Source organism: Cherax quadricarinatus, chromosome 45 (assembly GCF_038502225.1).
Source record: "Cherax quadricarinatus isolate ZL_2023a chromosome 45, ASM3850222v1, whole genome shotgun sequence".
Taxonomy (NCBI): Eukaryota; Metazoa; Arthropoda; class Malacostraca; order Decapoda; family Parastacidae; genus Cherax; species Cherax quadricarinatus.
The window spans coordinates 5,572,945-5,581,247 of record NC_091336.1 but is presented as its reverse complement, the minus strand read 5'-3'; the positions used below and the strand labels follow the sequence as shown (position 1 = coordinate 5,581,247).

Genomic DNA, 8,303 nt, shown 5'->3' with positions numbered 1-8,303 from the left:
ACCAGTGTTGTACACTTGAAGGATACACCAGTGTTGTACACTTGAAGGATACACCATTGTTGTACACTTGAAGGATACACCAGTGTTGTATACTTGAAGGATACACCAGTGTTGTACACTTGAAGGATACACCAGTGTTGTATACTTGAAGGATACACCAGTGTTGTACACTTGAAGGATACACCAGTGTTGTACACTTGAAGGATACACCAGTGTTGTATACTTGAAGGATACACCAGTGTTGTACACTTGAAGGATACACCAGTGTTGTACACTTGAAGGATACACCAGTGTTGTACACTTGAAGGATACACCAGTGTTGTACACTTGAAGGAGAGCAGAAATTTTTTTTGAAAGCTAGACCAATTCCAAGAAACTTGAATTAGTTATATAATACTGATTATATGGCAGCTGCACCTGATTATATTTGCATTAATCTTGCTCTAGCTGCTGTACACCGGCCGTGAAAATTTGAAGACGATAGGATGAGGAGTTCTCATTTAATGAATATAAAGCGGTAGAAAACACAGGCAGTTAATGAGAGATACCGGTCAGGGATAACTAATAAAATAATCGTTTTCTAATATGTATTTTTTTTTATTCGCCGGTATTCTCCCTGCCCGGGTCTTTTCCAAGTAGTGGTGACCCGGCCTTGGCTCCCTATCTGGGGAGTGTCTCGAGACTTAAGTCTCCCATGGGAGGAGGTACAAGTACCTCCTCATCTTTGGGACCAACTGTCCCCAGGCCTAGCCACATTCCCCGCCCTCACGGGGCTCGAAGGGAGAAGCTAGGCCTCTGGTCTGCCATCTGCCCCGCCCCAAAGGGGCTCGTGGGGATGGCAGTCTTGTGAGCTGCAGGTGGTAGCAAGCTCAGGCCTTCTTTTTCTCTAATATGTAATAATTAACAAGTTTGTGCTTTTTTCATCAAGTGATATTTTGTTTTTGTTTTTTTTAATGAAAATATCGCATACTTCAGATAGTTTTTTTTTAGGTCACTTTTTTGGTCACATAAAATTTATGAACAATATTTTCCTTTATGTGTATCCAAAGTTACTTTCTCATCTAAATACTTCAGTAGTTTACAATGACTGTATTTACCTGCTTTACATGAGATTTTTTGTATGATATACAATCATACTTGCATTAATGTATATATTCATCCAAGTTAGACATTTGTATGAGTTACAAATATCATGGGAGTGAGAAGTGATCCTTGTCACTGTATATTAAATAACTCTCATTATACAGCAGTAACGACAATGGGAAATCCTCAGGTTTGATTCCTAAACATAACCAAGTAGATATACATAGGATTTCACATATCGTAAATTCAATTGCATATTTTTTTAGGCACATTTTTACTCTTCAAAATTTTCTTTCACTGTTCTTTGATTGTTTTTCATGTTTGAACATTTATCTTGAGAGTGAGAGTGTCTTAGTTGTCATCCTTACTGTAAGGTTTATGGCTATACACTTCCATTCCTTGAGGAGGCGCCTATCACGGACCAGTAGGCCTACCGCACTTCTCCCTTGTTATACTTGCTTCTGTATTTAATAATAGCTGTAGCAGTAGTAGAAACAATAGTAGCAGTTGTCGAAGTAGTAATAGTGTAGTAGTAGCAATATTATTATTATTACCATTGTTATTGATATTATTATTATTATTATTATTATTATTATTATTATTATTATTATTATTATTATTATTATTATTATTATTATTATTATTATTATTATTATTATTGTTGTTGTTATTATTATTATTTTCATCATCATCATCATCATCATCTCATAATTATTAGCACATCAATCATAATCTTCTTCAAAACATCAATGTCATTATAATCAGTTTAAATTTAAGCTAATTCAACACATTCTTAATATAGGACGAATAACATATATAATTCTTTCAAATTATTTATTATTGAACATACTGGAGCATCCGGAGGGCAGAAGGAGAGTGTTGCATCTCCTATCTTCCATAGCCACCTGCACAACAATGATTTATATTAGTGTTTTTTTTTCATTATATATACAATGTGTGTGCGTGTGTGTGTGTGTGGTGTGTGTGTGTGCGTGTGTGTGTGTGTATGTGTATGTGTGTGTGTGTGTGTGTGTATGTGTGTGTGTGTGTGTGTGTGTGTGTGTGTGTGTGTGTGTGTGTGTGTGTGTGTGTGTGTGTGTGTGTGTGTGTGTGTGTGTGTGTGTGTGTGTGTCGAAAATACATATGAATCTCACATAATCTTCATTTTCATTACCAGAAAATAAGAAACACTGCACTTTTTTTTTTAAATTACCACAACAACATTATATGAACTTAAAAAAAAATTATTCAATATTTTTTCTTGTAAAAATTTTGACTCGTCTCATCGGAACAAGTAAATTAACTACTATGACTTTCAACTCACCGTAGCCACCGAAACCTCCATAGCCTCCTCCGTAACCTCCTCTGAAGCCTCCGTAGCCTCCACCGTAGCCTCCAGCAAATCCAGGAGCAGCATCAGCTGTGCCAAGTAGCACCACCAGGGCCATCACCACCATCAGTACCACCTGTCCAGGAAGCCATGTTAGCGGTGCAGTGAAGGATAGAAGGGTAAAGGAGTGGAGAAGACTTCAGGTACTGAGTAATGAGGAGAAGAAATAACTGATAGTGACGGGCAGAAGACAATCATTGTTTATTAGTAAGAAATGATACAAAAGAAAATTTTTACTGTGCATACTTTTCCTCTTACAGTAATTATCACTGTCCTCAACAACTCCAAACCTCAAAATTTTTAACGGTTATCAAGTTAAAGAAACTCTCCCTGTCTTCATCCATCCCCATAATCTGGCTTTTGGAAGATCAAATACAGCTTTACAAATCCTGCTGTGGCAAGAAAACAAACACATAATGCTCAGAATGTAACATCTTCTCGAACGTAATTAACCCTACAAGATGCGTGGAACGTGATATATAGTTAAACTTTAACTAAACGTAATTTCTACTCAAACATTACCCACAAGAAGGTATGAACGTGATATCTACGCATACTTACACCACTTGATGCTCTGAAAGTCACACTTACTCGCAAAATAGGAACATAATGCTCTCAACGTTATATCTACTCGTGAACTAGAAACTGGTGTTCTGAATGTTATATCTATTCGTGAACTAGAAACTGGTGTTCTGAACGTTATATCTACTCGTGAACTAGAAACTGGTGTTCTGAATGTTATATCTACTCGTGAACTAGAAACTGGCGTTCTGAATGTTGTATCTACTCGTGAACTAGAAACTGGTGTTCTGAATGTTATATCTACTCGTGAACTAGAAACTGGCGTTCTGAATGTTGTATCTACTCGTGAACTAGAAACTGGTGCTCTCAACGTTATATCTACTCGTGAACTAGAAACTGGTGTTCTGAATGTTATATCTACTCGTGAACTAGAAACTGGTGTTCTGAACGTTATATCTACTCGTGAACTAGAAACTGGTGTTCTGAATGTTATATCTACTCGTGAACTAGAAACTGGCGTTCTGAATGTTGTATCTACTCGTGAACTAGAAACTGGTGTTCTGAATGTTATATCTACTCGTGAACTAGAAACTGGCGTTCTGAATGTTGTATCTACTCGTGAACTAGAAACTGGTGCTCTCAACGTTATATCTACTCGTGAACTAGAAACTGGTGTTCTGAATGTTATATCTACTCGTGAACTAGAAACTGGTGTTCTGAATGTTATATCTACTCGTGAACTAGAAACTGGTGTTCTGAATGTTATATCTACTCGTGAACTAGAAACTGGCGTTCTGAATGTTATATCTACTCGTGAACTAGAAACTGGCGTTCTGAACGTTATATCTACTCGTGAACTAGAAACTGGTGTTCTGAACGTTATATCTACTCGTGAACTAGAAACTGGCGTTCTGAATGTTATATCTACTCGTGAACTAGAAACTGGCGTTCTGAACGTTATATCTACTCGTGAACTAGAAACTGGTGTTCTGAATGTTATATCTACTCGTGAACTAGAAACTGGCGTTCTGAATGTTATATCTACTCGTGAACTAGAAACTGGTGTTCTGAACGTTATATCTACTCGTGAACTAGAAACTGGTGTTCTGAATGTTATATCTACTCGTGAACTAGAAACTGGCGTTCTGAATGTTATATCTACTCGTGAACTAGAAACTGGTGTTCTGAACGTTATATCTACTCGTGAACTAGAAACTGGTGTTCTGAACGTTATATCTACTCGCGAACTTGAAACTGGTGTTTTGAACGTTATATCTACTCGTGAACTAGAAACTGGTGTTCTGAACGTTATATCTACTCGTGAACTAGAAACATGATGCTCAGTACTTGAGGTCTACTCACGAATTTAGCCCACATGGTGCTCAGAGTTGGCGATGTTTTTGGTCTAGCACGAGAGAGCTACTGGCTTCTGGATGCAGGATGCTGTGTCTAGTGATCTTATATACTCGCAGAGCCTATAGATGGAGGGCGTCGCTCCTTGAGGAGACAGGTCGTGGTGGTCGGAAGAGAGAGAGATGCAAAAAAACGCACCACAATGCAGAAATGAAAGTGTGTTTACGACTGCGTCTCTGCAACTACAAAATCAGAGTCTCATTGGTGAGGTTTTATCTTCAGTATCTAACATGGGCAAGCAGGCCTTCTGCAGTGCTCTTATGAAATACAGAGATTTCGGGCAGTTTTTCCCTTATGGTAAAGTTTAGAAAGGTGATTTTATATATAAAAAAAATGTAATTTATGTGTTGTTAGAGATGTAATTTTTTATATACATATTAAGGCTGAAATTCAAATATTCCGCAAAGCGAATCTCATTGAAACTTCAGTTTGTTTTCTTTTAAACCATCTTACTACTTCTGTACATAGCTAGCGTTCATAGGAATGATTCTGGTATTGCTTGTCCAACAGAGACATACTCGTTAGTGAAGTACTGAGTCATACTTAGCAGTGAGGTACTGAAATATACCCAGCAGTGAGGTACTCATGAACATCCAAAAATCTACGTCACTGTGAAGGCGTATCTGCCCGCAGGTATATAAGACTCGGTGGAGGCCTGTCAGGGCACCAGTCCTTCTTTGTTTCCTCACACACCAGCTTCCCTTCACCAGCCAGTATCCCTTCACCAGCCAGCGTCCCTTCACGAGACAGCATCCCTTCACGAACCAGCATCCCTTCACGAGACAGCATCTCTTCACGAACCAGCATCCCTCCAGGAGCTAGTGTCACCTCAGCAACGAGCTTCATTTAAAGAACTGCCATCACTCGTCTCGTCATGTGGGCTAAGTTGGTCCGTAACATTTGGTTTTATAATAGACTAATATATTACTCAGTACACTGTGAGTTTAAAATTGTTTCTTCCCAGAACACAGTGTTTTACAAACAAGATCTAGAAAGCAGCTCTTTGAAGTGCATTAGGAATGAATTACCACCTGTCATTCATGACCATATCTTCCACTATAACCCATCACCACACCTTACTATCACTTTTAACCACCGCCTTTAACCACCATCCCTCACCACCACCACCCACCGCCACAACCCCGTATAACCACCAACTATCTCCCCTCCATAAGCAACCCATCAGTTCCCCTCACTTATAAAGACTCCTCTCATTTTCAAGGTTCTAATGGTGATAGTGGCACTTGGGGTTCTTTCCGGGACTGCTGATGCGGTTCCTGGGTACCATGGTGGGTATGGAGGAGGGTACTACAGAACAGGTTTCGGCAGCGGCTACGGAGGACGCTACGGAGGAGGCTACGGAGCAGGCTACGGAGGCTACGGAGGTTACGGAGGCCATGGTAAGACACTACAACATCTACACTAATTCTGCTCAACGAAGTGGAAAAAAGACACATCTTTATGACTAGAACACGTGCAACACTTGTTTATCTATATCGCATCAGTAACGATACCCAAGTGTTGCACATGTGTCCTGCTCATCACTTTGTAGGTATTGCACACCATTTATAATAAAAGATACTTAAGAACAGTTCAAGGCAATTATTGACGGACACTTATTAAAAGTCCCTCAATAAATGGCCTAAATTGTACAAAAATGTCACAGCTATTGGATTATTATTACTAAATCACTGAGGCTTTAAAAAAACAAAAAAAGCAGAAGTGGTTTATAAGAATTTTGAAAATTCATTTAATAAATACGACCAGGAAGTGATAGCTCATAAATTGAGGCCATTAGATTGGTTCCTCACCATCCAGCCTTTATTTTATTTTTTTAAGTTAACCCTCTAATTTAAGTTTACAATAAAAATGTTTAAATACAAGAAAATATAAAAAAATAAGCTTTTTAGAAGCCTGAAACGATGCCAGCAAACAAAATTATTTGTAGTGTTTGGTGTGACAATTAAAGCTTTGATATTTAAGCTGAGAGAAGTAAGTAAATTCTTTGTTTTTAAGCTTATAATGAAGCCAAAAATATAAACAAATATGTAATATTAAGTGATTTCTCTATTGTTTATGTTTATGTAGGTTACGGGAAGTAGACAGTGCCTCTCTTGCCCCACCCTGGCCTCCTGTTGGCTCCCTGGCCCACCTGTTGAGCCTTCTGGCCCACCTGCTGGACTTGGGGCCCACCTGCTGACTTTAGGGCCTACCTGGCGGCCTTGGGGCCCACCTGCTGGCCTTGGGGCCCACATGCTGGCCTTGGGGCCCACCTGCTGGCTTTAGGTTCCACCTGTTGACTTTCATGCCCACCTGTTGAGTCTCGCGGCCAGTCTCGTGGCCGTCCTGTTTATCTTTTGAATGATCTGTTGATCTTGTGGTCCTCCTGTTGCTTTCGTGAACCTCTTCTCAGACCTCTTGGTCTCGGAGTTCATATGATGGTCTCTGTATGCATCTTTTGGTCTCAGAGTTCATCTGCTGGTCCTCCGTCACCGCAGAGAGCATCCTAATTAGCGTATCTACACGCATTTCACTCGTAGCTAAAAACCAACGCATTAGATGTAAGGCAATTATTTTTATAATAAATCCTTAAGAACGATCAAATTTGTTCATTTTCCTAAGTTTGACTGGAAGAAAATGGCGTTCGATTCCCAGTGTGGGTAGAAACATTGGGCGTATTTCTTTACACCGGTTGTCTATGTTCACCCATCAGTAAAATGGGTACCTGGGTGTTAGTGGACTGGTGTGGGTCGCATCTTGGGACAAAACTGACCTAATTTGCCCGAAATGCTCTGCATAACAAGCAGCTTTCTGTATAGTACTATGTCATTGATGTCAGCTAGGACTGCATTCCTTGTACATGTACTTGTAGTAAATAAAGATTATTATTATTATTATTATTATTATTATTATTATTATTATTATTATTATTATTATTATTATTATTATTATTATTATTATTATTATTATTATTATTATTATTATTATTATTATTATTATTATTATTATTATTATTATTATTATTATTAAGAAGACAAGCACAGATTGCAAAATAGTCTTAGCAAGAGACAACGCTCAGTTCTGTGTAGAGCTTTACAAAGCTCTACACAGAGCGTAACATCGTTCCAGTGATAGGTTGCTCGAAATTATTCCTACTGGTGTTTTTAAACTAATTGGTACACATGTATATTAATTGGTACACATGTATATTAATTGGTACACATGTATATTAATTGGTACACATGTATATTAATTGGTACACATGTATATTAATTGGTACACATGTATATTAATTGCTACACATGTATATTAATTGGTACACATGTATATTAATTAGTACACATGTATATTAATTGGTACACATGTATATTAATTGGTACACATGTATATTAATTGGTACACATGTATATTAATTGGTACACATGTATATTAATTGCTACATATGTATATTAATTGGTACACATGTATATTAATTGGTACACATGTATATTAATTGGTACACATGTATATTAATTGCTACACATGTATATTAACTGGTACACATGTATATTAATTGGTACACCTGTATATTAATTGGTACACATGTATATTAATTGGTACACATGTATATTAATTGGTACACATGTATATTAATTGCTACACATGTATATTAATTGGTACACATGTATATTAATTGCTACACATGTATATTAATTGGTACACATGTATATTAATTGGTACACATGTATATTAATTGGTACACATGTATATTAATTGGTACACATGTATATTAATTGGTACACATGTATATTAATTGCTACATACGTATATTAATTGGTACACATGTATATTAATTGGTACACATGTATATTAATTGGTACACATGTATATTAATTGCTACACATGTATATTAACT

General features: G+C 37.5%; 1 long non-coding RNA gene across 1 annotated transcript; it reads left to right on the top strand.

The window, feature by feature from the left end:
- The first annotated feature begins 4,864 nt into the window (after nt 1–4,864).
- On the top strand, nt 4,865–7,093 carry LOC138853985 (uncharacterized). The gene is made up of 3 exons (XR_011393165.1): nt 4,865–5,297; nt 5,631–5,808; nt 6,497–7,093. It is a non-coding gene; the product is annotated as an uncharacterized lncRNA (long non-coding RNA).
- Nucleotides 7,094–8,303: the final 1,210 nt, after the last annotated feature.